Source organism: Lathyrus oleraceus, unplaced genomic scaffold (genome assembly GCF_024323335.1).
Source record: "Lathyrus oleraceus cultivar Zhongwan6 unplaced genomic scaffold, CAAS_Psat_ZW6_1.0 chrUn0138, whole genome shotgun sequence".
In the NCBI taxonomy this organism is placed as follows: domain Eukaryota; kingdom Viridiplantae; phylum Streptophyta; class Magnoliopsida; order Fabales; family Fabaceae; genus Lathyrus; species Lathyrus oleraceus.
The window spans coordinates 88968-107766 of NW_026112529.1; the positions used below are offsets into that span (position 1 = coordinate 88968).

General features: G+C 28.8%; 14 non-coding genes across 14 annotated transcripts; all 14 read left to right on the forward strand.

Annotated features, from left to right (window-relative positions):
* The first annotated feature begins 629 nt into the window (after positions 1-629).
* TRNAG-UCC (transfer RNA glycine (anticodon UCC)) lies at positions 630-701 on the forward strand. The gene has a single exon. It is a non-coding gene; the product is annotated as a tRNA-Gly (tRNA).
* Positions 702-1666: 965 nt separating this feature from the next.
* TRNAG-UCC (transfer RNA glycine (anticodon UCC)) lies at positions 1667-1738 on the forward strand. Its single transcript has one exon. It is a non-coding gene; the product is annotated as a tRNA-Gly (tRNA).
* A 1523-nt stretch (positions 1739-3261) lies between these two features.
* TRNAG-UCC (transfer RNA glycine (anticodon UCC)) lies at positions 3262-3333 on the forward strand. Its single transcript has one exon. It is a non-coding gene; the product is annotated as a tRNA-Gly (tRNA).
* Positions 3334-5287: 1954 nt separating this feature from the next.
* TRNAG-UCC (transfer RNA glycine (anticodon UCC)) lies at positions 5288-5359 on the forward strand. The gene has a single exon. It is a non-coding gene; the product is annotated as a tRNA-Gly (tRNA).
* A 964-nt stretch (positions 5360-6323) lies between these two features.
* TRNAG-UCC (transfer RNA glycine (anticodon UCC)) lies at positions 6324-6395 on the forward strand. The gene has a single exon. It is a non-coding gene; the product is annotated as a tRNA-Gly (tRNA).
* Positions 6396-7359: 964 nt separating this feature from the next.
* TRNAG-UCC (transfer RNA glycine (anticodon UCC)) lies at positions 7360-7431 on the forward strand. Its single transcript has one exon. It is a non-coding gene; the product is annotated as a tRNA-Gly (tRNA).
* A 1527-nt stretch (positions 7432-8958) lies between these two features.
* On the forward strand, positions 8959-9030 carry TRNAG-UCC (transfer RNA glycine (anticodon UCC)). Its single transcript has one exon. It is a non-coding gene; the product is annotated as a tRNA-Gly (tRNA).
* A 965-nt stretch (positions 9031-9995) lies between these two features.
* Positions 9996-10067, forward strand: TRNAG-UCC (transfer RNA glycine (anticodon UCC)). Its single transcript has one exon. It is a non-coding gene; the product is annotated as a tRNA-Gly (tRNA).
* A 966-nt stretch (positions 10068-11033) lies between these two features.
* On the forward strand, positions 11034-11105 carry TRNAG-UCC (transfer RNA glycine (anticodon UCC)). The gene has a single exon. It is a non-coding gene; the product is annotated as a tRNA-Gly (tRNA).
* A 1526-nt stretch (positions 11106-12631) lies between these two features.
* TRNAG-UCC (transfer RNA glycine (anticodon UCC)) lies at positions 12632-12703 on the forward strand. Its single transcript has one exon. It is a non-coding gene; the product is annotated as a tRNA-Gly (tRNA).
* A 1269-nt stretch (positions 12704-13972) lies between these two features.
* Positions 13973-14044, forward strand: TRNAG-UCC (transfer RNA glycine (anticodon UCC)). The gene has a single exon. It is a non-coding gene; the product is annotated as a tRNA-Gly (tRNA).
* A 2547-nt stretch (positions 14045-16591) lies between these two features.
* TRNAG-UCC (transfer RNA glycine (anticodon UCC)) lies at positions 16592-16663 on the forward strand. Its single transcript has one exon. It is a non-coding gene; the product is annotated as a tRNA-Gly (tRNA).
* Positions 16664-17619: 956 nt separating this feature from the next.
* Positions 17620-17691, forward strand: TRNAG-UCC (transfer RNA glycine (anticodon UCC)). The gene has a single exon. It is a non-coding gene; the product is annotated as a tRNA-Gly (tRNA).
* Positions 17692-18650: 959 nt separating this feature from the next.
* Positions 18651-18722, forward strand: TRNAG-UCC (transfer RNA glycine (anticodon UCC)). Its single transcript has one exon. It is a non-coding gene; the product is annotated as a tRNA-Gly (tRNA).
* Positions 18723-18799: the final 77 nt, after the last annotated feature.

Sequence of the window (18799 nt, forward strand, 5' to 3'; positions counted from 1 at the left end):
TAAAGAACGATTACAATCACGTGAACTTAAAATACCTAGCATGCAACATTTTATAAACATTACTTCCAACCTCTCAAATTTTTATGGACAATCAAAAGTTCCTTTTCAACAACATGCACAAGCTTATTGAAACGATCAAATTCATGCATATCTTTTTTAGAAAATATTAGATGTATATATCTTTTTTTATTGTTGGATCTTGTTTTTTCTTGCGAATAGTGTATCCACTAATATTTGTATAACAACACTCTAAAAAAAGAGCAAATAGTTTCAACGGACCTGCTTTTCTATGCATGATCAACAACAAACTTAAAGAATTCTCTCAATCCATCTTCGTATTCTTATACATAAATAAGACATGATACCCACCAACAACAAAAAACAAATACAAAGAAATAAATAAAGTGAGGAACAGAGACAAAGAATGATATAAAAAAGAATTATAGAGGTTAATTGTTTTATTTTTGAAGAGAGGGATACATGATTTCTTGAAAACAAACGTGATATGATTTTTCTTTATTTTGAGAAAAATATATGTAAATTGTTTAGCTCATATGTAATATTGAGAAGATTATTTACCACTTACAAACTAATAATACATCGGTCAATATTTTTAATGAACCGAGTAAGCGTTTGTAGTCCAACGGTTAGGATAATTGCCTTCCAAGCAATAGACCCGGGTTCGACTCCCGGCAAACGCAATGTGTTGTTTTGGTGTATCACAAACGTCCCCCAAATTAAAAATAACCTAACTCTTTGGATAAAGTTTTTTCTTATTTTCTTTCTTATAACACATACCAATTTATATATGTAGGACACGTATTTAATGATGCATACACATTTTAAAATAAAATGCAATCTTTAGTACAAACAACTATCTTCTTATAATTCATGCCAATGAATTGCAAAAAAAAGTTGAGATTCATATGTTTTACGAGGGAACATATTATTGTCGGTTAAAAAATTTCTTACCAAAGTTAACAAGTTGTTAAAGTTCTCTTTAGAAGATCCATTTTTTAGGTTGATGTTTTACAATATAAAGAACGATTACAATCACGTGAACTTAAAATACCTAGCATGCAACATTTTATAAACATTACTTCCAACCTCTCAAATTTTTATGGACAATCAAAAGTTCCTTTTCAACTACATGCACAAGCTTATTGAAACGATCAAATTCATGCATATCTTTTTTAGAAAATATTAGATGTATATATCTTTTTTTATTGTTGGATCTAGTTTTTTCTTGCGAATAGTGTATCCACTAATATTTGTATAACAACACTCTAAAAAAAGAGCAAATAGTTTCAACGGACCTGCTTTTCTATGCATGATCAACAACAAACTTAAAGAATTCTCTCAATCCATCTTCGTATTCTTATACATAAATAAGACATGATACCCACCAACAACAAAAAACAAATACAAAGAAATAAATAAAGTGAGGAACAGAGACAAAGAATGATATAAAAAAGAATTATAGAGGTTAATTGTTTTATTTTTGAAGAGAGGGATACATGATTTCTTGAAAACAACCGTGATATGATTTTTCTTTATTTTGAGAAAAATATATGTAAATGGTTTAGCTCATATGTAATATTGAGAAGATTATTTACCACTTACAAACTAATAATACATCGGTCAATATTTTTAATGAACCGAGTAAGTGTTTGTAGTCCAACGGTTAGGATAATTGCCTTCCAAGCAATAGACCCGGGTTCAACTCCCGGCAAACGCAATGTTGTTGTTTTGGTGTGTCACAAACGTCCCCCAAATTAAACCTGGTCGCAAATTCATTGCATAGTAATCACATACTTTTATTCTAAAGTCCATGTTATATTTTTGTGAAGAAAATCTTACCAAGAAAATAAGATGACACCTTAGTTATCTCTTGCGTCCAAAAAAGTTAAGACAATGCAAGACATATGACTTATTACCTTCTTTCATAAATATTGGTAATCATTATAATTCTATTTAGAAAAATATTCTTCCTAATCCAAAATCTTTTCCCAGTTATAATCAAGATTACTTAAAGGCTTTAACCTCCATGCATTGCTTAGTAATCACATGCTTTTATTCTAAAGTCCATGTTATATTTTTGTGAAGAAAATCTTACCAAGAAAATAAGATGACACCTTAGTTATCTCTTGCCTCCAAAAAAGATAAGACAATGCATGGCATATGACTTATTACCTTATTTCATAAATATTGGTAATCATTATAATTCTATTTAGAAAATTATGTATGTTGTTTAAGCAATCAATCAGTAACCTTAACATTAAGTGTTTTCACCTTCTGCATTCTGATACACGCTCATAAATCTTGACATTATCAAAAAATAACCTAACTCTTTGGATAAAGTTTTTTCTTATTTTCTTTCTTATAACACATACCAACTTATATATGTAGGACACGTATTTAATGATGCATACACATTTTAAAATAAAATGTAATCTTTAGTACAAACAACTATCTTCTTATAATTCATGCCAATGAATTGCGAAAAAAAAGTTGAGCTTCATACGTTTTACGAGGGAACATATTATTGTCGGTTAAAAAATTTCTTACCAAAGTTAACAAGTTGTTAAAGTTCTCTTTAGAAGATCCATTTTTTAGGTTGATGTTTTACAATATAAAGAACGATTACAATCACGTGAACTTAAAATACCTAGCATGCAACATTTTATAAACATTACTTCCAACCTCTCAAATTTTTATGGACAATCAAAATTCCTTTTCAACTAACATGCACAAGCTTATTGAAACGATCAAATTCATGCATATCTTTTTTAGAAAATATTAGATGTATATATCTTTTTTATTGTTGGATCTAGTTTTTTCTTGCGAATAGTGTATCCACTAATATTTGTATAACAACACTCTAAAAAAAGAGCAAATAGTTTCAACGGACCTGCTTTTCTATGCATGATCAACAACAAACTTAAAGAATTCTCTCAATCCATCTTCGTATTCTTATACATAAATAAGACATGATACCCACCAACAACAAAAAACAAATACAAAGAAATAAATAAAGTGAGGAACAGAGACAAAGAATGATATAAAAAAGAATTATAGAGGTTAATTGTTTTATTTTTGAAGAGAGGGATACATGATTTCTTGAAAACAAACGTGATATGATTTTTCTTTATTTTGAGAAAAATATATGTAAATTGTTTAGCTCATATGTAATATTGAGAAGATTATTTACCACTTACAAACTAATAATACATCGGTCAATATTTTTAATGAACCGAGTAAGCGTTTGTAGTCCAACGGTTAGGATAATTGCCTTCCAAGCAATAGACCCGGGTTCGACTCCCGGCAAACACAATGTGTTGTTTTGGTGTATCACAAACGTCCCCCAAATTAAAAATAACCTAACTCTTTGGATAAAGTTTTTTTTTATTTTCTTTCTTATAGCACATACCAATTTATATATGTAGGACACGTATTTAATGATGCATACACATTTTAAAATAAAATGCAATCTTTAGTACAAACAACTATCTTCTTATAATTCATGCCAATGAATTGCAAAAAAAAAGTTGAGCTTCATACGTTTTACGAGGGAACATATTATTGTCGGTTAAAAAATTTCTTACCAAAGTTAACAAGTTGTTAAAGTTCTCTTTAGAAGATCCATTTTTTAGGTTGATGTTTTACAATATAAAGAACGATTACAATCACGTGAACTTAAAATACCTAGCATGCAACATTTTATAAACATTACTTCCAACCTCTCAAATTTTTATGGACAATCAAAAGTTCCTTTTCAACTACATGCACAAGCTTATTGAAACGATCAAATTCATGCATATCTTTTTTAGAAAATATTAGATGTATATATCTTTTTTTATTGTTGGATCTAGTTTTTTCTTGCGAATAGTGTATCCACTAATATTTGTATAACAACACTCTAAAAAAAGAGCAAATAGTTTCAACGGACCTGCTTTTCTATGCATGATCAACAACAAACTTAAAGAATTCTCTCAATCCATCTTCGTATTCTTATACATAAATAAGACATGATACCCACCAACAACAAAAAACAAATACAAAGAATAAATAAAGTGAGGAACAGAGACAAAGAATGATATAAAAAAGAATTATAGAGGTTAATTGTTTTATTTTTGAAGAGAGGGATACATGATTTCTTGAAAACAACGTGATATGATTTTTCTTTATTTTGAAAAAATATATGTAAATTGTTTAGCTCATATGTAATATTGAGAAGATTATTTACCACTTACAAACTAATAATACATCGTCAATATTTTTAATGAACCGAGTAAGTGTTTGTAGTCCAACGGTTAGGATAATTGCCTTCCAAGTTTTGGTGTGTCACAAACGTCCCCCAAATTAAAAATAACCTAACTCTTTGGATAAAGTTTTTTCTTATTTTCTTTCTTATAACACATACCAACTTATATATGTAGGACACGTATTTAATGATGCATACACATTTTAAAATAAAATGTAATCTTTAGTACAAACAACTATCTTCTTATAATTCATGCCAATGAATTGCGAAAAAAAAGTTGAGCTTCATACGTTTTACGAGGGAACATATTATTGTCGGTTAAAAATTTCTTACCAAAGTTAACAAGTTGTTAAAGTTCTCTTTAGAAGATCCATTTTTAGGTTGATGTTTTACAATATAAAGAACGATTACAATCACGTGAACTTAAAATACCTAGCATGCAACATTTTATAAACATTACTTCCAACCTCTCAAATTTTTATGGACAATCAAAATTCCTTTTCAACTACATGCACAAGCTTATTGAAACGATCAAATTCATGCATATCTTTTTTAGAAAATATTAGATGTATATATCTTTTTTTATTGTTGGATCTAGTTTTTTCTTGCGAATAGTGTATCCACTAATATTTGTATAACAACACTCTAAAAAAAGAGCAAATAGTTTCAACGGACCTGCTTTTCTATGCATGATCAACAACAAACTTAAAGAATTCTCTCATCCATCTTCGTATTCTTATACATAAATAAGACATGATACCCACCAACAACAAAAAACAAATACAAAGAAATAAATAAAGTGAGGAACAGAGACAAAGAATGATATAAAAAAGAATTATAGAGGTTAATTGTTTTATTTTTGAAGAGAGGGATACATGATTTCTTGAAAACAAACGTGATATGATTTTTCTTTATTTTGAGAAAAATATATGTAAATTGTTTAGCTCATATGTAATATTGAGAAGATTATTTACCACTTACAAACTAATAATACATCGGTCAATATTTTTAATGAACGAGTAAGCGTTTGTAGTCCAACGGTTAGGATAATTGCCTTCCAAGCAATAGACCCGGGTTCGACTCCCGGCAAACACAATGTGTTGTTTTGGTGTATCACAAACGTCCCCCAAATTAAAAATAACCTAACTCTTTGGATAAAGTTTTTTTTTATTTTCTTTCTTATAGCACATACCAATTTATATATGTAGGACACGTATTTAATGATGCATACACATTTTAAAATAAAATGCAATCTTTAGTACAAACAACTATCTTCTTATAATTCATGCCAATGAATTGCAAAAAAAAAGTTGAGCTTCATACGTTTTACGAGGAACATATTATTGTCGGTTAAAAAATTTCTTACCAAAGTTAACAAGTTGTTAAAGTTCTCTTTAGAAGATCCATTTTTTAGGTTGATGTTTTACAATATAAAGAACGATTACAATCACGTGAACTTAAAATACCTAGCATGCAACATTTTATAAACATTACTTCCAACCTCTCAAATTTTATGGACAATCAAAAGTTCCTTTTCAACAACATGCACAAGCTTATTGAAACGATCAAATTCATGCATATCTTTTTTAGAAAATATTAGATGTATATATCTTTTTTTATTGTTGGATCTTGTTTTTTCTTGCGAATAGTGTATCCACTAATATTTGTATAACAACACTCTAAAAAAAGAGCAAATAGTTTCAACGGACCTGCTTTTCTATGCATGATCAACAACAAACTTAAAGAATTCTCTCAATCCATCTTCGTATTCTTATACATAAATAAGACATGATACCCACCAACAACAAAAAACAAATACAAAGAAATAAATAAAGTGAGGAACAGAGACAAAGAATGATATAAAAAAGAATTATAGAGGTTAATTGTTTTATTTTTGAAGAGAGGGATACATGATTTCTTGAAAACAAACGTGATATGATTTTTCTTTATTTTGAGAAAAATATATGTAAATTGTTTAGCTCATATGTAATATTGAGAAGATTATTTACCACTTACAAACTAATAATACATCGGTCAATATTTTTAATGAACCGAGTAAGCGTTTGTAGTCCAACGGTTAGGATAATTGCCTTCCAAGCAATAGACCCGGGTTCGACTCCCGGCAAACACAATGTGTTGTTTGGTGTATCACAAACGTCCCCCAAATTAAAAATAACCTAACTCTTTGGATAAAGTTTTTTCTTATTTTCTTTCTTATAACACATACCAATTTATATATGTAGGACACGTATTTAATGATGCATACACATTTTAAAATAAAATGCAATCTTTAGTACAAACAACTATCTTCTTATAATTCATGCCAATGAATTGCAAAAAAAAGTTGAGCTTCATACGTTTTACGAGGGAACATATTATTGTCGGTTAAAAAAATTCTTACCAAAGTTAACAAGTTGTTAAAGTTCTCTTTAGAAGATCCATTTTTTAGGTTGATGTTTTACAATATAAAGAACGATTACAATCACGTGAACTTAAAATACCTAGCATGCAACATTTTATAAACATTACTTCCAACCTCTCAAATTTTTATGGACAATCAAAAGTTCCTTTTCAACTACATGCACAAGCTTATTGAAACGATCAAATTCATGCATATCTTTTTTAGAAAATATTAGATGTATATATCTTTTTTTATTGTTGGATCTAGTTTTTTCTTGCGAATAGTGTATCCACTAATATTTGTATAACAACACTCTAAAAAAAGAGCAAATAGTTTCAACGGACCTGCTTTTCTATGCATGATCAACAACAAACTTAAAGAATTCTCTCAATCCATCTTCGTATTCTTATACATAAATAAGACATGATACCCACCAACAACAAAAAACAAATACAAAGAAATAAATAAAGTGAGGAACAGAGACAAAGAATGATATAAAAAAGAATTATAGAGGTTAATTGTTTTATTTTTGAAGAGAGGGATACATGATTTCTTGAAAACAACCGTGATATGATTTTTCTTTATTTTGAGAAAAATATATGTAAATTGTTTAGCTCATATGTAATATTGAGAAGATTATTTACCACTTACAAACTAATAATACATCGGTCAATATTTTTAATGAACCGAGTAAGTGTTTGTAGTCCAACGGTTAGGATAATTGCCTTCCAAGCAATAGACCCGGGTTCAACTCCCGGCAAACGCAATGTTGTTGTTTTGGTGTGTCACAAACGTCCCCCAAATTAAACCTGGTCGCAAATTCATTGCTTAGTAATCACATACTTTTATTCTAAAGTCCATGTTATATTTTTGTGAAGAAAATCTTACCAAGAAAAATAAGATGACACCTTAGTTATCTCTTGCGTCCAAAAAATTTAAGACAATGCAAGACATATGACTTATTACCTTCTTTCATAAATATTGGTAATCATTATAATTTTATTTAGAAAAATATTCTTCCTAATCCAAAATCTTTTCCCAGTTATAATCAAGATTACTTAAAGGCTTTAACATCCATGCATTGCTTAGTAATCACATGCTTTTATTCTAAAGTCCATGTTATATTTTTGTGAAGAAAATCTTACCAAGAAAAATAAGATGACACCTTAGTTATCTCTTGCCTCCAAAAAAAGATAAGACAATGCATGGCATATGACTTATTACCTTATTTCATAAATATTGGTAATCATTATAATTCTATTTAGAAAATTATGTATGTTGTTTAAGCAATCAATCAGTAACCTTAACATTAAGTGTTTTCACCTTCTGCATTCCGATACACGCTCATAAATCTTGACATTATCAAAAAATAACCTAACTCTTTGGATAAAGTTTTTTCTTATTTTCTTTCTTATAACACATACCAACTTATATATGTAGGACACGTATTTAATGATGCATACACATTTTAAAATAAAATGTAATCTTTAGTACAAACAACTATCTTCTTATAATTCATGCCAATGAATTGCGAAAAAAAAGTTGAGCTTCATACGTTTTACGAGGGAACATATTATTGTCGGTTAAAAAATTTCTTACCAAAGTTAACAAGTTGTTAAAGTTCTCTTTAGAAGATCCATTTTTTAGGTTGATGTTTTACAATATAAAGAACGATTACAATCACGTGAACTTAAAATACCTAGCATGCAACATTTTATAAACATTACTTCCAACCTCTCAAATTTTTATGGACAATCAAAAGTTCCTTTTCAACTACATGCACAAGCTTATTGAAACGATCAAATTCATGCATATCTTTTTTAGAAAATATTAGATGTATATATCTTTTTTTATTGTTGGATCTAGTTTTTTCTTGCGAATAGTGTATCCACTAATATTTGTATAACAACACTCTAAAAAAAGAGCAAATAGTTTCAACGGACCTGCTTTTCTATGCATGATCAACAACAAACTTAAAGAATTCTCTCAATCCATCTTCGTATTCTTATACATAAATAAGACATGATACCCACCAACAACAAAAAACAAATACAAAGAAATAAATAAAGTGAGGAACAGAGACAAAGAATGATATAAAAAAGAATTATAGAGGTTAATTGTTTTATTTTTGAAGAGAGGGATACATGATTTCTTGAAAACAAACGTGATATGATTTTTCTTTATTTTGAGAAAAATATATGTAAATTGTTTAGCTCATATGTAATATTGAGAAGATTATTTACCACTTACAAACTAATAATACATCGGTCAATATTTTTAATGAAACGAGTAAGCGTTTGTAGTCCAACGGTTAGGATAATTGCCTTCCAAGCAATAGACCCGGGTTCGACTCCCGGCAAACACAATGTGTTGTTTTGGTGTATCACAAACGTCCCCCAAATTAAAAATAACCTAACTCTTTGGATAAAGTTTTTTTTATTTTCTTTCTTATAGCACATACCAATTTATATATGTAGGACACGTATTTAATGATGCATACACATTTTAAAATAAAATGCAATCTTTAGTACAAACAACTATCTTCTTATAATTCATGCCAATGAATTGCAAAAAAAAAGTTGAGCTTCATACGTTTTACGAGGGAACATATTATTGTCGGTTAAAAAATTTCTTACCAAAGTTAACAAGTTGTTAAAGTTCTCTTTAGAAGATCCATTTTTTAGGTTGATGTTTTACAATATAAAGAACGATTACAATCACGTGAACTTAAAATACCTAGCATGCAACATTTTATAAACATTACTTCCAACCTCTCAAATTTTTATGGACAATCAAAAGTTCCTTTTCAACAACATGCACAAGCTTATTGAAACGATCAAATTCATGCATATCTTTTTTAGAAAATATTAGATGTATATATCTTTTTTTATTGTTGGATCTTGTTTTTTCTTGCGAATAGTGTATCCACTAATATTTGTATAACAACACTCTAAAAAAAGAGCAAATAGTTTCAACGGACCTGCTTTTCTATGCATGATCAACAACAAACTTAAAGAATTCTCTCAATCCATCTTCGTATTCTTATACATAAATAAGACATGATACCCACCAACAACAAAAAACAAATACAAAGAAATAAATAAAGTGAGGAACAGAGACAAAGAATGATATAAAAAAGAATTATAGAGGTTAATTGTTTTATTTTTGAAGAGAGGGATACATGATTTCTTGAAAACAAACGTGATATGATTTTTCTTTATTTTGAGAAAAATATATGTAAATTGTTTAGCTCATATGTAATATTGAGAAGATTATTTACCACTTACAAACTAATAATACATCGGTCAATATTTTTAATGAACCGAGTAAGCGTTTGTAGTCCAACGGTTAGGATAATTGCCTTCCAAGCAATAGACCCGGGTTCGACTCCCGGCAAACACAATGTGTTGTTTTGGTGTATCACAAACGTCCCCCAAATTAAAAATAACCTAACTCTTTGGATAAAGTTTTTTCTTATTTTCTTTCTTATAACACATACCAATTTATATATGTAGGACACGTATTTAATGATGCATACACATTTTAAAATAAAATGCAATCTTTAGTACAAACAACTATCTTCTTATAATTCATGCCAATGAATTGCAAAAAAAAAGTTGAGCTTCATACGTTTTACGAGGGAACATATTATTGTCGGTTAAAAAAATTCTTACCAAAGTTAACAAGTTGTTAAAGTTCTCTTTAGAAGATCCATTTTTTAGGTTGATGTTTTACAATATAAAGAACGATTACAATCACGTGAACTTAAAATACCTAGCATGCAACATTTTATAAACATTACTTCCAACCTCTCAAATTTTTATGGACAATCAAAAGTTCCTTTTCAACTACATGCACAAGCTTATTGAAACGATCAAATTCATGCATATCTTTTTTAGAAAATATTAGATGTATATATCTTTTTTTATTGTTGGATCTAGTTTTTTCTTGCGAATAGTGTATCCACTAATATTTGTATAACAACACTCTAAAAAAAGAGCAAATAGTTTCAACGGACCTGCTTTTCTATGCATGATCAACAACAAACTTAAAGAATTCTCTCAATCCATCTTCGTATTCTTATACATAAATAAGACATGATACCCACCAACAACAAAAAACAAATACAAAGAAATAAATAAAGTGAGGAACAGAGACAAAGAATGATATAAAAAAGAATTATAGAGGTTAATTGTTTTATTTTTGAAGAGAGGGATACATGATTTCTTGAAAACAAACGTGATATGATTTTTCTTTATTTTGAGAAAAATATATGTAAATTGTTTAGCTCATATGTAATATTGAGAAGATTATTTACCACTTACAAACTAATAATACATCGGTCAATATTTTTAATGAACCGAGTAAGTGTTTGTAGTCCAACGGTTAGGATAATTGCCTTCCAAGCAATAGACCCGGGTTCAACTCCCGGCAAACGCAATGTTGTTGTTTTGGTGTGTCACAAACGTCCCCCAAATTAAACCTGGTCGCAAATTCATTGCTTAGTAATCACATACTTTTATTCTAAAGTCCATGTTATATTTTTGTGAAGAAAATCTTACCAAGAAAAATAAGATGACACCTTAGTTATCTCTTGCGTCCAAAAAAGTTAAGACAATGCAAGACATATGACTTATTACCTTCTTTCATAAATATTGGTAATCATTATAATTTTATTTAGAAAAATATTCTTCCTAATCCAAAATCTTTTCCCAGTTATAATCAAGATTACTTAAAGGCTTTAACATCCATGCATTGCTTAGTAATCACATGCTTTTATTCTAAAGTCCATGTTATATTTTTGTGAAGAAAATCTTACCAAGAAAAATAAGATGACACCTTAGTTATCTCTTGCCTCCAAAAAAGATAAGACAATGCATGGCATATGACTTATTACCTTATTTCATAAATATTGGTAATCATTATAATTCTATTTAGAAAATTATGTATGTTGTTTAAGCAATCAATCAGTAACCTTAACATTAAGTGTTTTCACCTTCTGCATTCTGATACACGCTCATAAATCTTGACATTATCAAAAAATAACCTAACTCTTTGGATAAAGTTTTTTCTTATTTTCTTTCTTATAACACATACCAACTTATATATGTAGGACACGTATTTAATGATGCATACACATTTTAAAATAAAATGTAATCTTTAGTACAAACAACTATCTTCTTATAATTCATGCCAATGAATTGCGAAAAAAAAGTTGAGCTTCATACGTTTTACGAGGGAACATATTATTGTCGGTTAAAAAATTTCTTACCAAAGTTAACAAGTTGTTAAAGTTCTCTTTAGAAGATCCATTTTTTAGGTTGATGTTTTACAATATAAAGAACGATTACAATCACGTGAACTTAAAATACCTAGCATGCAAAATTTTATAAACATTACTTCCAACCTCTCAAATTTTTATGGACAATCAAAAGTTCCTTTTCAACTACATGCACAAGCTTATTGAAACGATCAAATTCATGCATATCTTTTTTAGAAAATATTAGATGTATATATCTTTTTTTATTGTTGGATCTAGTTTTTTCTTGCGAATAGTGTATCCACTAATATTTGTATAACAACACTCTAAAAAAAGAGCAAATAGTTTCAACGGACCTGCTTTTCTATGCATGATCAACAACAAACTTAAAGAATTCTCTCAATCCATCTTCGTATTCTTATACATAAATAAGACATGATACCCACCAACAACAAAAAACAAATACAAAGAAATAAATAAAGTGAGGAACAGAGACAAAGAATGATATAAAAAAGAATTATAGAGGTTAATTGTTTTATTTTTGAAGAGAGGGATACATGATTTCTTGAAAACAAACGTGATATGATTTTTCTTTATTTTGAGAAAAATATATGTAAATTGTTTAGCTCATATGTAATATTGAGAAGATTATTTACCACTTACAAACTAATAATACATCGGTCAATATTTTTAATGAACCGAGTAAGCGTTTGTAGTCCAACGGTTAGGATAATTGCCTTCCAAGCAATAGACCCGGGTTCGACTCCCGGCAAACGCAATGTTGTTGTTTTGGTGTGTCACAAACGTCCCCCAAATTAAACCTGGTCGCAAATTCATTGCTTAGTAATCACATACTTTTATTCTAAAGTCCATGTTATATTTTTGTGAAGAAAATCTTACCAAGAAAAATAAGATGACACCTTAGTTATCTCTTGCCTCCAAAAAAGATAAGACAATGCATGGCATATGACTTATTACCTTATTTCATAAATATTGGTAATCATTATAATTCTATTTAGAAAATTATGTATGTTGTTTAAGCAATCAATCAGTAACCTTAACATTAAGTGTTTTCACCTTCTGCATTCTGATACACGCTCATAAATCTTGACATTATCAAAAAATAACCTAACTCTTTGGATAAAGTTTTTTCTTATTTTCTTTCTTAAAACACATACCAACTTATATATGTAGGACACGTATTTAATGATGCATACACATTTTAAAATAAAATGCAATCTTTAGTACAAACAACTATCTTCTTATAATTCATGCCAATGAATTGCGAAAAAAAAGTTGAGCTTCATACGTTTTACGAGGGAACATATTATTGTCGGTTAAAAAATTTCTTACCAAAGTTAACAAGTTGTTAAAGTTCTCTTTAGAAGATCCATTTTTTAGGTTGATGTTTTACAATATAAAGAACGATTACAATCACGTGAACTTAAAATACCTAGCATGCAACATTTTATAAACATTACTTCCAACCTCTCAAATTTTTATGGACAATCAAAAGTTCCTTTTCAACTACATGCACAAGCTTATTGAAACGATCAAATTCATGCATATCTTTTTTAGAAAATATTAGATGTATATATCTTTTTTTATTGTTGGATCTAGTTTTTTCTTGCGAATAGTGTATCCACTAATATTTGTATAACAACACTCTAAAAAAAGAGCAAATAGTTTCAACGGACCTGCTTTTCTATGCATGATCAACAACAAACTTAAAGAATTCTTTCAATCCATCTTCGTATTCTTATACATAAATAAGACATGATACCCACCAACAACAAAAAACAAATACAAAGAAATAAATAAAATGAGGAACAGAGACAAAGAATGATATAAAAAAGAATTATAGAGGTTAATTGTTTTATTTTTGAAGAGAGGGATACATGATTTCTTGAAAACAAACGTGATATGATTTTTCTTTATTTTGAGAAAAATATATGTAAATTGTTTAGCACGTATGTTATATTGAGAAGATTATTTACCACTTACAAACTAATAATACATCGGTCAATATTTTTAATTAACCGAGTAAGCGTTTGTAGTCCAACGGTTAGGATAATTGCCTTCCAAGCAATAGACCTGGGTTCGACTCCCGGCAAACGCAATGTGTTGTTTTGGTGTATCACAAACGTCCCCCAAATTAAACCTGGTCGCAAAGTCATTGCTTAGTAATGACATACTTTTATTCTAAAGTCCATGTTATATTTTTGTGAAGAAAATCTTACCAAGAAAAATAAGATGACACCTTAGTTATCTCTTGCCTCCAAAAAAGATAAGACAATGCATGGCATATGACTTATTACCTTCATTCATAAATATTGGTAATCATTATAATTCTATTTAGAAAATTATGTATGTTGTTTAAGCAATCAATCAGTAACCTTAACATTAAGTGTTTTCACCTTCTGCATTCTGATACACGCTCATAAATCTTGACATTATCAAAAAATAACCTAACTCTTTGGATAAAGTTTTTTCTTATTTTCTTTCTTATAACACATACCAACTTATATATGTAGGACACGTATTTAATGATGCATACACATTTTAAAATAAAATGCAATCTCTAGTACAAACAACTATCTTCTTATAATTCATGCCAATGAATTGCAAAAAAAAAAGTTGAGCTTCATACGTTTTACGAGGGACAAATTAAACCTGGTCGCAAAGTCATTGCTTAGTAATGACATACTTTTATTCTAAAGTCCATGTTATATTTTTGTGAAGAAAATCTTACCAAGAAAAATAAGATGACACCTTAGTTATCTCTTGCGTCCAAAAAAGTTAAGACAATGCAAGACATATGACTTATTACCTTCTTTCATAAATATTGGTAATCATTATAATTCTATTTAGAAAATTATGTATGTTGTTTAAGCAATCAATCAGTAACCTTAACATTAAGTGTTTTCACCTTCTGCATTCTGATACACGCTCATAAATCTTGACATTATCAAAAAATAACCTAACTCTTTGGATAAAGTTTTTTCTTATTTTCTTTCTTATAACACATACCAACTTATATATGTAGGACACGTATTTAATGATGCATACACATTTTAAAATAAAATGCAATCTCTAGTACAAACAACTATCTTCTTATAATTCATGCCAATGAATTGCAAAAAAAAAAGTTGAGCTTCATACGTTTTACGAGGGAACAAATTAAACCTGGTCGCAAAGTCATTGCTTAGTAATGACATACTTTTATTCTAAAGTCCATGTTATATTTTTGTGAAGAAAATCTTACCAAGAAAAATAAGATGACACCTTAGTTATCTCTTGCGTCCAAAAAAGTTAAGACAATGCAAGACATATGACTTATTACCTTCTTTCATAAATATTGGTAATCATTATAATTCTATTAAGAAAAATATTCTTCCTAATCCAAAATCTTTTCCCAGTTATAATCAAGATTACTTAAAGGCTTTAACATCCATGCATTGCTTAGTAATCACATGCTTTTATTCTAAAGTCCATGTTATATTTTGTGAAGAAAATCTTACCAAGAAAAATAAGATGACACCTTAGTTATCTCTTGCCTCCAAAAAAGATAAGACAATGCATGGCATATGACTTATTACCTTATTTCATAAATATTGGTAATCATTATAATTCTATTTAGAAAATTATGTATGTTGTTTAAGCAATCAATCAGTAACCTTAACATTAAGTGTTTTCACCTTCTGCATTCTGATACACGCTCATAAATCTTGACATTATCAAAAAATAACCTAACTCTTTGGATAAAGTTTTTTCTTATTTTCTTTCTTATAACACATACCAACTTATATATGTAGGACACGTATTTAATGATGCATACACATTTTAAAATAAAATGCAATCTCTAGTACAAACAACTATCTTCTTATAATTCATGCCAATGAATTGCAAAAAAAAAGTTGAGCTTCATACGTTTTACGAGGGAACATATTATTGTCGGTTAAAAAATTTCTTACCAAAGTTAACAAGTTGTTAAAGTTCTCTTTAGAAGATCCATTTTTTAGGTTGATGTTTTACAATATAAAGAACGATTACAATCACGTGAACTTAAAATACCTAGCATGCAACATTTTATAAACATTACTTCCAACCTCTCAAATTTTTATGGACAATCAAAAGTTCCTTTTCAACTACATGCACAAGCTTATTGAAACGATCAAATTCATGCATATCTTTTTTAGAAAATATTAGATGTATATATCTTTTTTATTGTTGGATCTAGTTTTTTCTTGCGAATAGTGTATCCACTAATATTTGTATAACAACACTCTAAAAAAGAGCAAATAGTTTCAACGGACCTGCTTTTCTATGCATGATCAACAACAAACTTAAAGAATTCTCTCAATCCATCTTCGTATTCTTATACATAAATAAGACAGGATACCCACCAACAACAAAAAACAAATACAAAGAAATAAATAAAGTGAGGAACAGAGACAAAGAATGATATAAAAAAGAATTATAGAGGTTAATTGTTTTATTTTTGAAGAGAGGGATACATGATTTCTTGAAAACAAACGTGATATGATTTTTCTTTATTTTGAGAAAAATATATGTAAATTGTTTAGCTCATATGTAATATTGAGAAGATTATTTACCACTTACAAACTAATAATACATCGGTCAATATTTTTAATGAACCAAGTAAGCGTTTGTAGTCCAACGGTTAGGATAATTGCCTTCCAAGCAATAGACCCGGGTTTGACTCCCGGCAAACGCAATGTGTTGTTTTGGTGTATCACAAACGTCCCCAAATTAAAAATAACCTAACTCTTTGGATAAATTTTTTTCTTATTTTCTTTCTTATAACACATACCAATTTATATATGTAGGACACGTATTTAATGATGCATACACATTTTAAAATAAAATGCAATCTTTAGTACAAACAACTATCTTCTTATAATTCATGCCAATGAATGCAAAAAAAAAGTTGAGCTTCATACGTTTTACGAGGGAACATATTATTGTCGGTTAAAAAATTTCTTACCAAAGTTAACAAGTTGTTAAAGTTCTCTTTAGAAGATCCATTTTTTAGGTTGATGTTTACAATATAAAGAACGATTACAATCACGTGAACTTAAAATACCTAGCATGCAACATTTTATAAACATTACTTCCAACCTCTCAAATTTTTATGGACAATCAAAAGTTCCTTTTCAACTACATGCACAAGCTTATTGAAACGATCAAATTCATGCATATCTTTTTTAGAAAATATTAGATGTATATATCTTTTTTTATTGTTGGATCTAGTTTTTTCTTGCGAATAGTGTATCCACTAATATTTGTATAACAACACTCTAAAAAAAGAGCAAATAGTTTCAACGGACCTGCTTTCTATGCATGATCAACAACAAACTTAAAGAATTCTCTAATCCATCTTCGTATTCTTATACATAAATAAGACGTGATACCCACCAACAACAAAAACAAATACAAAGAAATAAATAAAGTGAGGAACAAAGACAAAGAATGACATAAAATAGAATTATAGAGGTTAATTGTTTTATTTTTGAAGAGAGGGATACATGATTTCTTGAAAACAAACGTGATATGATTTTTCTTTATTTTGAGAAAATATATGTAAATTGTTTAGCTCATATGTAATATTGAGAAGATTATTTACCACTTACAAACTAATAATACATCGGTCAATATTTTAATGAACGAGTAACGTTTGTAGTCCAACGGTTAGGATAATTGCCTTCCAAGCAATAGACCCGGGTTCGACTCCCGGCAAACGCAATGTGTTGTTTTGGTGTATCACAAACGTCCCCCAAATTAAAAATAACCTAACTCTTTGGATAAAGTTTTTTCTTATTTTCTTTCTTATAACACATACCATTTATATATGTAGGACACGTATTTAATGATGCATACACATTTTAAAATAAAATGCAATCTTTAGTACAAACAACTATCTTCTTATAATTCATGCCAATGAATTGCAAAAAAAAAGTTGAGCTTCATACGTTTTACGAGGGAACATATTATTGTCGGTTAAAAAATTTCTTACCAAAGTTAACAAGTTGTTAAAGTTCTCTTTAGAAGATCCATTTTTTAGGTTGATGTTTACAATATAAAGAACGATTACAATCACGTGAACTTAAAATACCTAGCATGCAACATTTTATAAACATTACTTCCAACCTCTCAAATTTTTATGGACAATCAAAAGTTCCTTTTCACTACATGCACAAGCTTATTGAAACGATCAAATTCATGCATATCTTTTTTAGAAAATATTAGATGTATATATCTTTTTTTTGTTGTTGATCTAGTTTTTTCTTGCGAATAGTGTATCCACTAATATTGTATAACAACACTCTAAAAAAAGAGCAAATAGTTTCAACGGACCTGCTTTTCTATGCATGATCAACAACAAACTTAAAGAATTCTCTTAATCCATCTTCGTATTCTTATACATAAATAAGACGTGATACCCACCAACAACAAAAACAAATACAAAGAAATAAATAAAGTGAGGAACAGAGACAAAGAATGACATAAAAATAGAATTATAGAGGTAATTGTTTTATTTTGGAAGAGAGGGATACATGATTTCTGAAAACAAACGTGATATGATTTTTCTTTATTTTGAGAAAAATATATGTAAATTGTTTAGCTCATAGGTAATATTGAGAAGATTATTTACCACTTACAAACTAATAATACATCGGTCATATTTTTAATGAACCGAGTAAGCGTTTGTAGTCCAACGGTTAGGATAATTGCCTTCCAAGCAATAGACCCGGGTTCGACTCCCGGCAAACGCAATGTGTTGTTTGGGTGTATCACAACGTCCCCCAAATTAAAAATAACCTAACTCTTTGGATAAAGTTTTTTCTTATTT